The sequence below is a fragment of the Pyxicephalus adspersus genome, chromosome 9 (genome assembly GCF_032062135.1).
Source record: "Pyxicephalus adspersus chromosome 9, UCB_Pads_2.0, whole genome shotgun sequence".
Classification (NCBI taxonomy): Eukaryota; Metazoa; Chordata; class Amphibia; order Anura; family Pyxicephalidae; genus Pyxicephalus; species Pyxicephalus adspersus.
Window position 1 is genome coordinate 59276337 of NC_092866.1, and position 10882 is coordinate 59287218.

At 38.5% G+C, this 10882-nt stretch overlaps 1 protein-coding gene across 1 annotated transcript in view; it reads right to left on the bottom strand.

Moving 5' to 3' along the window:
- Positions 1 to 10882, bottom strand: part of TSPAN18 (tetraspanin 18) — a 99942-nt gene that overhangs the window by 29199 nt on the left and 59861 nt on the right. The window contains exon 3 of the mRNA XM_072422160.1: positions 5464 to 5564. The gene's annotated coding sequence lies outside the window, so the exon portion shown is untranslated. The remainder of the gene's footprint in view (positions 1 to 5463; positions 5565 to 10882) is intronic.

Sequence of the window (10882 nt, forward strand, 5' to 3'; positions counted from 1 at the left end):
ATTTGATCGATTATTAGAATGATAGATATGTCATACATGCAGTGTATATATATATATATATATATATATATTATAAAGATCGATTGATCAATCAATGGATCAACAAATAAGTAGTATATAATAAAGATTGATGATAGATATGCAATACGTGTTTTTAGCAGTATATCATATGGATCCATAATATATTTGGGATACATATATAAAAGTTTAATATCATAAAGATCAATCAATAGATATTTGAGATATATATATATATATATATATATATATATAAATATATGTATATATGAATATTATTAAGAAGATATATTATATATATTAAAGGTAACAAAGAAATTGTCCCCTTTTGTTTTATGTTGGAAGATGTAGTTAAACCAGCTGCATAAAGATAAAATTCATCCACCGATTTGGGGTGAAAGAAAATGTAGAGATTTTGACATCAACCTTTCAATGAATTAATATTTTAAATAAAAAACACTCATATAATGAAGTATTAAAACAACAAATACAAAAAGCAAACATGTTTTGGTACATTCCTTGGAGCAGGTTTGGTAAATTAAATCTTCAAGGTGCTTGCTTTGCACCTCAAGCAAAGTTTTCCCAATAGGTATATGAAACGTCAGTCAAAGTAAGTTAAGGCGAAACGCGTCAGAAATTAAGAATAGGAACCCTCGTCTACAATATGATTTTTAGCCCTTTAAAAGGGTCTCACATTTATGAACTTGAGTAGCTAACCGTGCATAAAATCCAATGAAGTAAGTGAGCTATGGACCTCTAATTACCTTTATTTTTGTATTTTTTTTACCAATGTATTTTTGTTTGGTATTGTATTACGTGAAAAAAATATAACTGCCACTAAAAACCCTCCTGTTAAACTTTTTGCATATATATTCAGGTCCTCCCTTTAAATTTATTTTTGTAAATGAGCATAAAAATGGTGTTTATCCATATTCAGTCTCCAGTATGAAGATACATATAACATATGATACTTTAAGAATAAATAATTGTCCAAAGTCTGGGTACAGCTTCACTTTAACATCATTCCCTGCTTTTCAGAATGCTTCCCATTATAACCAAAGTAATGGCATAACCAACTGGATGGTGATGTCAACCAATAATGGTGACAAGTGGACAGCAAGGCAGAGAAGGGCAAGAGCATTAACAGAGTTTATTTCATAAGGCCTCTTAGCTGCTTTTCACAGTCCTAAACTCTTTTCTGTGTCAAGGATTTTATTTGTTGCTATAGAAATAATCAGAAGTACTTGTATTCACTCAAATCCCTATTTATTGAGATGTACTAAAGCTGACCCCATTCCCACAGCATACTTCCAACAAACAGGATGCATGATATTCAAAGGAGCTGCATATCTAAAAGCAAGGGGCTACAATTATATGGAAGTGCTGGTTACAAAGCTATAGGTGAATGTACAAAGAAATGGCAAACCCTACGCATTTCAGGTACGTTTTCAACATTTTGAAATCTTTAGCTTTCATTAAAATAATACCATAGGAACCTGGCAGGAGGACCATTGCACACCTAATCTGGGGTTACATGATGCCCCAAGTCTTCTCTCTTTTTCTGTTTTCAGGAGGAGGGTTCCTCATTCTTCCTATTGGTTCTCCAGCCAAGGGGTCCACTCTAAATCAAAATAATAATGATGCCAATGCATAGGGACATCTGCAGCACTAGATTTGTGATCCCCCATATCCAGAAAAGGCGCTGGCATGGGAATGTGATAGATTTTGTATTTTATTTCATACTTTAAAAAAATATTTAGCCAGAGATGAGTTTAAGGGATGGAGAAGTATCACCGAGTAATGATGCCCACTATAAATGCGCAGAACCGGATTCCCAAATTCGGATGTGGAACTTAATGACCCATAATATACGTCAATGGTAGATATAGCATCGGTCAGCCAACCTGGCCACCTGATGTCAGCTGTCATAGTCTAATGGCTGCACTGGCCTCACTGACCACTCAATCAAGCTGGTTGGAACATTCTGACATCTGAATTTGCTAAGCTCTGCTATATCTTCCTCCAATGACCGGTATAGCAGAGCACAGCCAATCTGGCCGCTGGATGATAATTGCTGTCATTGCCCATTGACAGGTACAGTAACTTCAGATTGGAACTTGGATTGCTCAAATTTCAAGTTCCAATCCAAGATCAGAATTGCTTCAATCTAGATACATACTTAGGATAGCTGAAAAAAAACATAACTCGATCAAGTTCAACCACTAGAGAAATAAATATATCCCAGATAAAAGACATAGTTGATCCAGAGGAAGGCAAAAAATTTCTTCCTGATCTAAAGCTACATACACATGCCCAATAGTTCTCGCCCGATAATCGGCTCAGGGCCGATATCGGGCAAGAATCTGGAGTGTGTACAGCGTCCATCATCTGAACACCCGTCCTGGCGGATCCACGGACAATGGACAACTAACGACCGTAATGCAAGGGAAGGGAGAGAGCACAGCAGGGTGCCGCTGTATGTACGGCACTCGTTCATGCATCGTGCAATAATAGTCGTTGGAAAGGATCGTCAAAGAACCTTTCCAATGACTATTATTGCACGTGTGTATGCGGCTTAAGTTAGAATTGATTCCATTTGGAACTATTCTTCGACCACAACTGGTGCCCATTAGTTACCGAGATAGCAAGTCAGGGGGCAGGGCACTGGCATGAAAGCTGCAAAACTGCAGGTGAAACAAAGTAACTGGTATCACACCCCTTACAAGCCCTGACAAAGCACTAGGGATGGAGGGAATAAGGGAATAAGCAATAGGGGTGGAGGGAAAACTCACTAAATATTTGCATTCTCTTACAAATCAAACTGTTAAAACAGCTCCTATCTTTGTAATATAACCATTGCCTTGTAAAGCATGCACAGAAAACCCTTCATTTTCTTCAACCCCAGTCCCATAAAACAACCTTAATCCCTGGAGAAATGTCAGGCTCCAAGCTAAGATCTCTTCTTTCAAGAGGGAGAGGAGGTGTCACTACTTCAGACATATACTTAGCTAAATAACATCTTGTTTATTGATTGTGTCGCCACGCTCGCAATCCATCTTATGTTCTCCGTAACCCAAAGTCACTATTACAAATGATTGCTCAGTTAGCGATGATAGATTGCGCCTTCTTCTGGAGATATAAATTGTTACTATAGACCAGGCCATGTTCCGTTTTGAAGCAAAAAAATAAAATAAATTCCCGGTTGTAGCATATATCATTGGACGATGAGTCACGCAGTCTATTAAATTGTCCAGGCCAATAATTCCGTGCATCAGTAACTTTTTTTCTCCTCCAAAATTAGAGGATTTGTCTGCTCTTTCTTAGGACCAGCTGGCCGCAATCCACTGAACGTATGTGACCACGATGCGTAATCTAGCCGGGCCTCTGCAATCTGTCACATGGAATGAGAACAATTTGCTCTGGACATTTGCAGACGTCTCCGGTAACCCGCCGAGGATGTTGGCTCAAAGCTTCCAACTCCTTCCTAAATTTCATTTCACAGACCTTTATCTGACTTTTTTTCTTCTACGTTAAAAGGGATTTGCTACAATTAGGCCATGATCTGGTTCTGCTAAAAGGTTAGGAGTCTGAAACTTTTTCTTAAGGTGAATTCTATAAAAAGAAAATACACCAGCTGCTTGAATTTAAAGTTTTTGACCACTGATGAGTTCTTAGACTATTATACTTTGGCCTTAAACAAAATCAAAAAGAACTGAAAGGTAATATTAAATAGGACTTTGCTGAAATGTTCAGGTTTAGTCCAGAACTATTACACCAAAGAAGAAACCGTTAGGCTTCTGGGTAAATCATGGACTATATTACCCCAAGTCTGGGCCTAGTTCATCATGGATCTTCCTTTAAGCTAAACAATGAAACACAATAATGAGATCATTTCACTCAACTCTCCCCTCCTACCGATATGCTTCTTATCACATTTCCTGGTTGGCTTCTTCTCACAGCATGGAACGGGCTATGTATATGGACCTTGCATGTTACCAACACTAGCTTATGTATTTTATTTAAAAAATGTCCTGCAAGGGTGCAGGGGTAACAAGGCAACATATCCTGCCCCTTAAACATCATTACTCTAATATCAGTTGGTAAGTTTTACTATCAAGGTCTTCTACCAGCAAATACAAACTAGAGATATCCATAAAGTGATATAATAAGAGCTCTTTTTTAGTTTACAACAGTGAAGCTAAACCAGACCAGATTTTCTTAGGTTAACATAGCATTAGTCATTGCATCAAAAATAGGTTCAAAGTGCTGGAAAAGTTCATAATTTGGCAATCTGCCATTATTCAAACATTGCTACGGGGAAACACGGTAACATGGCATAGGCCAAGAAGTCAAAGCAAGGTTTGGGCTTCTGCAATATAGCCCAACATTTGGTAACATAGCATTATTAAACAGGGCATGTAGTATGGAACTTAAGCCCCAAAAAAGTAGAAAGGCAAAGTATTAATATTTGGTATTGCCTGTAGACTACCTGCAACTGGTCTTTTCTCCATTTATAATGCCAAATATTGTACTGTGTCCTTGTGTGGAGATGGAAGGGGTTCTTGGTAAAACCGGCAGGGCTTTGCTTCCTTGCGTCAGAGCTGCACCCTAATGACCGATGATCGAATGACTGGTGGTTTAATCATCAAAAAAGCAAAATTAGAGGGTAACATTCCATATCCCCCTCCAATTGTGTACTACTTCCCTCTCCTCTTAGAACGTAAGCTCTTTTGGGCAGGGTTTTCAGCTCCTCCCGTGTCATTGTTTATATCTGTGTCATTTGCAGCTCCTATTTAATCTACAGCACTAAGGAATATGCTGGCACTATATAAATACAAAAAAATTAAATAAGGAAGAGGCACAGATCCACAGAATGGATAAAGCAGAAGCAGGAAAATCCAGGCACTACAAATCTTTTACAGCTTCCCCTCCAGCAAGCAGAACAGTGAACAGCACAATGGTATCATTGCCAAATCTAATGAGAAGAGTCAGATACAATACTGTCCTGGATGATCCCACACTGGAATATGGGAATGAATAAACAAGAGTGCCTAAACACAAAGGTGCATTGTTACTTTTCAAAAAGGGGACTGTTTAGGCACAATTTTTATTTCTAGATTTTCCCTATAAGAAAGCAACTCCCATTTATTCCTATTTCTTCAGCCACTTTAAGACAACATTTACATTCCAATGGTGATAAAATTCTCAGTTGGGCCTTATCATTATAATGTCTATTTTGTGGCAAATAATGCATTACGTATACAACACTGGCCTACTGAAGGAAACAAAGGTGTGTGTCCTATCAATACCAACCATATTCAAACCATTGTATTGAAGAAAAATAAAGTGATGCAATACTGGTTATTAACAACGCCGTCTTTTCACTTCCAGAATGTTATGTCAAACGCTGTGATATTCTCAACTCCAAATAACGGAGATTCTCACCTTGACAAAGCTGGCAGTTTTTCAGCGATCGGGCTTCAGGTTGGGTCAAATCACATCAATCAGGACCGCCAGCTTCTGTCCCGCAGACCTCCCAGGAGCTCCTGAAATAGAGACAAGAAACTTGAGGCTCCTCCAACAAGTTGGTACACCAATATACAGACTGACAACCTTTAGCTACTGTGCGTCATTTGTAACAAAAGAGCTGGACAGGTACAAAATGCAAAAAGATTCAGGTCTGCTGATAACCTCCAACATTTCAACAAACAATCACAAGGCAAGAATTGTTTTGGGTTGCTTTACAGAAAGAATTGTTTTTTTTTACATTGGGTTATGTGATGTGATCAGTTTACATTTAAATACAAATGGCAGGGTCTTTTTGAAATACCAAGGCGTTCTATCATTTGTTTGTTTATTTAGACCCCTGGCATTGTGCACAGTTTGCAAAAGATTTTCTTTTCTTTACCGCCATGGCAATTACATTTAAAGGATATCTAAACCCAAGAAGAAAGATATAAAATATTGAAACCTAATGGGTGGCTTGGATGTGGCGGCTGCATTCTTTTCAAGCTGTGTTTGACAAGAACAAGAAAATACCTGCTGATCCAATTTAAAATCTAGTGTTTGTATACATTCTTGTGTGCTGAACTAAAATATCAAATCATGTGTTCGCTTTCCCAGCTATCTTCTAAACAACCCCACTTCCATATGCAAGGGAGGTCAGGAGGTAAGGTATAGAGGTTGGGCAGTCTGCAGTCCAACTTAAATAAAAGGCCAAGGGCACAATGCCGATTCGTCTTGGATAAAGGGCCCCGAGTGGGCATTGTCACCCTAGGACGGGAAGTGTGTTACCATCTTTGTGTTTATTATAATTACAGTAAAACAAGTAGAAAACTATAAAATATATGGAGGGTACATACACTGACGCTAAGAGTAGAAAGAGTGCCTGCAAAGAGAATGATGAGGACATTTTCAGCCCCTGGCTATTAGAATAGCTAGAATGTCTTAACAAAGATGAATGAACCATTCTGCAATAAGAAAAAATATTGATACAAAAAAATATCAAAAAATATTCCACTGACCTAACAAGGTAATGGTATTCAAAACCGAATGTTTCCTTTTAGTTTTTGGATAGAATGCTGATGTGCAAAAAACAAGCAGGTCTTTATTACCATCTGTGTTCCCAATGGAGACATTCATCTTCACCATTTTCCATGGGGAATGATGGGAGAAACACAAATTTAGTTGGCCCAGAACAGGATATGAAAGTAAATTTTACGGTGGGGACTGAATTTAGTTCACATTTGAGAGACGTCCTGCCATTGCCTGATGTGTCTCCAGGACTAGGACACCTTCCAAATCTTACTTTCACTCTATCAAAAACTTTCAACCGTAAATTTACTTGTTTGTTAAGATTACAACTCCAAAATCCTACAATCAATTTACTAGCATGAATCCCAAATGAGAAATATTTTTGTGGTTGAAGATTCAGATTCAAGAAAAAACTTTGAAAACTGGCCTTATATTTGTCCTATGTTGGGTCTGTTCCTTAATGATGGAAGAGATCATTAAGGAAGAGACCCAGCATGGGATGAATGAAGATGACTTTTTTTAGACTACTTTTCTTCCTGGTTTTAATATAATAGTGAATTGGCTGCGTTTCCACCGTCCCTGTGGTGAAAGGTGCTCACATCTACCTTCTGCATGTTCCCATCATCCTTTGGTTATTTCCAACATCATTGGGGTGGGTTTTCCAGTTTCCCTTTTTTATGTTCCCACCATTTTTGGGGAGATTATTTTTCCATTTGCTTTTATCCATCATCCTTAGGGTGATATTGGGTTGATGGGTTTCTCCATCTTGCTTTTGCATGTTATCATAATACGTGGGGCAAAGGGTGTTTCCATTACGTTCTGATGATGAATATTCCCAGCATTATTGAGATAATGGGTTTTCCAAGTGGCCTAAGCAGACATCACAACTATTTTTGGGCTAAAAGTTTCTCCGCCTTGTTTTTGCATTTTATTACCACCCTTGGGGTGATGAGTGTTTCTAACATCCTTTGGATGAGGATTTTTTCCCCCATTTCTATTTTCCATGTTTCTACCATCCTTAAAATAATGAGTTTTCCCATCTGACTTTTGCTTGTTCTCATCACCCTTGTGGTGTTGACGGTTTCTAATTCCCATTTGCATGTTCCCACAATCCTTGGGGTGATGGGTATTTCATTTTTCCATCATGCTTTCGCATATTATCACCACCCTCGAGGTGATGGGTGTTTCTAAAATCCTTGAAATGACAGGTTTTCCCATTTCCATGTTCCCACCAGCTTTGGGGTGATGGGTTTTCCCATTTGAATGTTCCCACCATCCTTGGAATTATAGAATTTCCAATCTCCCATCATCGTGTGTGGTGATTCCCATTAGTGGTTTTCCCACTATCTTTGGGGTAATGGGGTTTCCCCTTTTACAATTTGCATGTTCTCAACATCCTTGGGGTAATGAGTGTTCCTACCATCTTTTGAATGATGGGCTTTACCATTTCACTTTTGCATGTTCCCACCATCCTTGGGTGATGAGCGTTTTCCATCATCCCTAGGATAATGAGTTTTCCCATTTTCCTTTTGTATGTTCCCACCATCCTTTGGGTAATTGGCTTTCTTATCTGCCTTTTTCTATACTTTTATATTCATCCTTGGAGTGATGGCTTTAACCATCTCACTTTTGCACGTTTCCACCACCAATTGGGTGTTGCACGTTTCTGCCACCATTGAGATAATGGGTTTTCCCTTTGTTTTCCCACCACCCTTGGGACAATAGATGTTGCTACCATCCTTGGTGAGTTTTCCCTTTTGCATGTTCTCCTTGAGGTGAGGGGTGCTCCTACCATCCTTAGGATGATGGGCTTTCTATCTTTCTTTTGTATGTTACCACCACACTTGTCATGTTGTAGATTTTGCGTGTTTCCCCCATCCTTCGGGAGATGGGTTTCTAAACCACATGTTTAGTAATGATGATCACCTACTTACAAACCTTTGCCAGCTTTTTGTTTTCCAAAACAACAATAAAATCTGTAGTCCTGAAATCTTCTTCACCAATAATTATTAAATTCTTAAGGACAATCTAACAAATATTAAAATATTACAGGAGGGATCAGGCTGGAACAGAAGACTGGCTGTTTACAGTAAAGAGAAGACAGAACGCCCATAATGCCAAACCAGTGACCTTTTCCCGATTCCTCGCCGAGCAGTGACATCTAAATAACAGATCCATGGTAAATGACACCCATTTACATCGGGCCGTGGATATTAAAGCATTTAGCCTTTTAGCAGATCAGAAATAAGTCTGCTCAGACAGCACGTTACTAAATGAGGCAGCCACTCGCTGCGCAATGTGTCTGCTCTTTAGAACAGCATGAATTTCAAGAGCTGGAAAGAGTACACACAATTAGATTATTTCATTTACATCCTATTCACATTCATTGTCCGGCTCTGCTACAGGAAACTGAACAAAGATGACAGACTATGTACAAAGAGAACATAGGAAAAGATTTATCATTGCTACATTATAGTTACAAGGTTAAACAAGTGTGCTTTTTAGATACTTTTGAGTTATGGCACACTTTGTCGAAATGCTTTGTAGTTTGGAAAACACAATAAGTTATATCTGCCAGGGGTTCATTTTTCCCACCTATCCATTCCTGAGATTCACACGGAGCTGATGTTCATTTGAGATCTGTGACCGGACTTTATTATCAGGTAGTTAAGCAGTACACAGCTGGGTCACCTCCCCGCCCCCTGCCCGTGATTGGACAAAGCAAAAATACTGGTGACTCCTTTCATTGTTCTGATTGCAAATTTTATGTTAGCAGGTCTGCATGTAACACACCTGATTGGCTCCTTGTACTACCTCCTATATATTCGAGTTTATGCCGTGTTGTGCAGGAGATTACCAAAGGCTGGAGAACAATTCAAATCAGAGTGCTCATACTAGTTGCATTTGAGATGAATACGGGGGGATGATGTTTCGGGTTCAGATCAGGACAGCAGCCAGACAACGCTGCTCCTTCACAGATATATACAGAGTGTTGTCACCTTAACACTAAAAGTGTGCTACTGGCAGGATCACCAGGTAATAACAAATAAAAACTCACCACATCTAAGGACAGGTAAACTGCAACATATTCATATGTTCCTAGATTATTATTATTGTTAGGATCGAAAGAGGACCCTCTTTCATACTTTATTAATACTTCCTTCCTTCTCTCACCCCCACCTACTATTTTGAGCAATTTCATTAAACCTGTGCCCACTCCTAATTGTGCATCCTGGCACTGAGCAGCAGAAAGTGTAAAATATTCCATGTATCAGCGTGTTATCTCATGGAAAATGAAGCCTAATCCTGATGGAGAGCCAGCAGCGAGGGAGGAATGGCAGGATGTGTTTTTCTTGCAAATGGTACCAAATACGAGCACCGAGGCGAGCATGAAGTCTGATGCGTTCGAGGAGCATGGTGCCCAATGCCACATCAGCACTTACTGCGCTCTGCTTGGCTGGCAGGCGGATGGTTTGGGACGTCGTGCAAATTAAACATTTTTTTTATTTGGGCTTTCCAGTTATTTGATCTCAGAGTAAATAAGGATTATTTTATCTTCAAATGCTTTGCCAGGCTCTTAAAGAACTCCAATGTTCATGTTAGTGGACTATTCCTTTAATTTGCTTTATAAAGCAAAACTTACCTTTAAAGTAAAGCAGTGGCATGTTGTCACCAAAAATAGAAAATTGGGAGCTCATTGGATTTCGGCAATTTGGCAAAATTTTTAATAGAGGAAACATGGAGAATTGTATATGCATAGATGAAGAGAGGTATATATATATAAATAAAATTTCATATATTCACACAGACATACACATACATACACACATGCATGTGCTCGAATATAAACCAAGGTACCAACTTTTACCTGAAAACTACATTGACTTGAGTATAAACTTAGGGCTCAAAATCTGCCAAACACTGATAACATTCAAAACAGTAATCAAGAGAAATGCTAAAAAATGAAATAAGGGAACAAATACATCCATGATGCCTTATTTTTAACATTTATTTTAAGGGGAAAACATTAAAATCACATTGGCTTATTCTCTTTATCTCCCCCCTGTTGGTTGTGATGGATGACTTATATTCAAATGATTTTCTGTGCATTTTTTGTGACCACCAGTAGTGGCCGCGGTGTGTAACACATTTTTAATCTCCTAGATGGCAGAAGTTTGTGTTTGTTACACACTTTACATTAGGACACAGCACCATCTAATGGCAAAACAATAGTATAATCCAATATTTTTTTTTTTTAAAGGCAGTTTAAGGTCTAAAAATTTGTAATTAAGTATTTGTGGTGTGTGCTTATTTATACATGATTATGTTT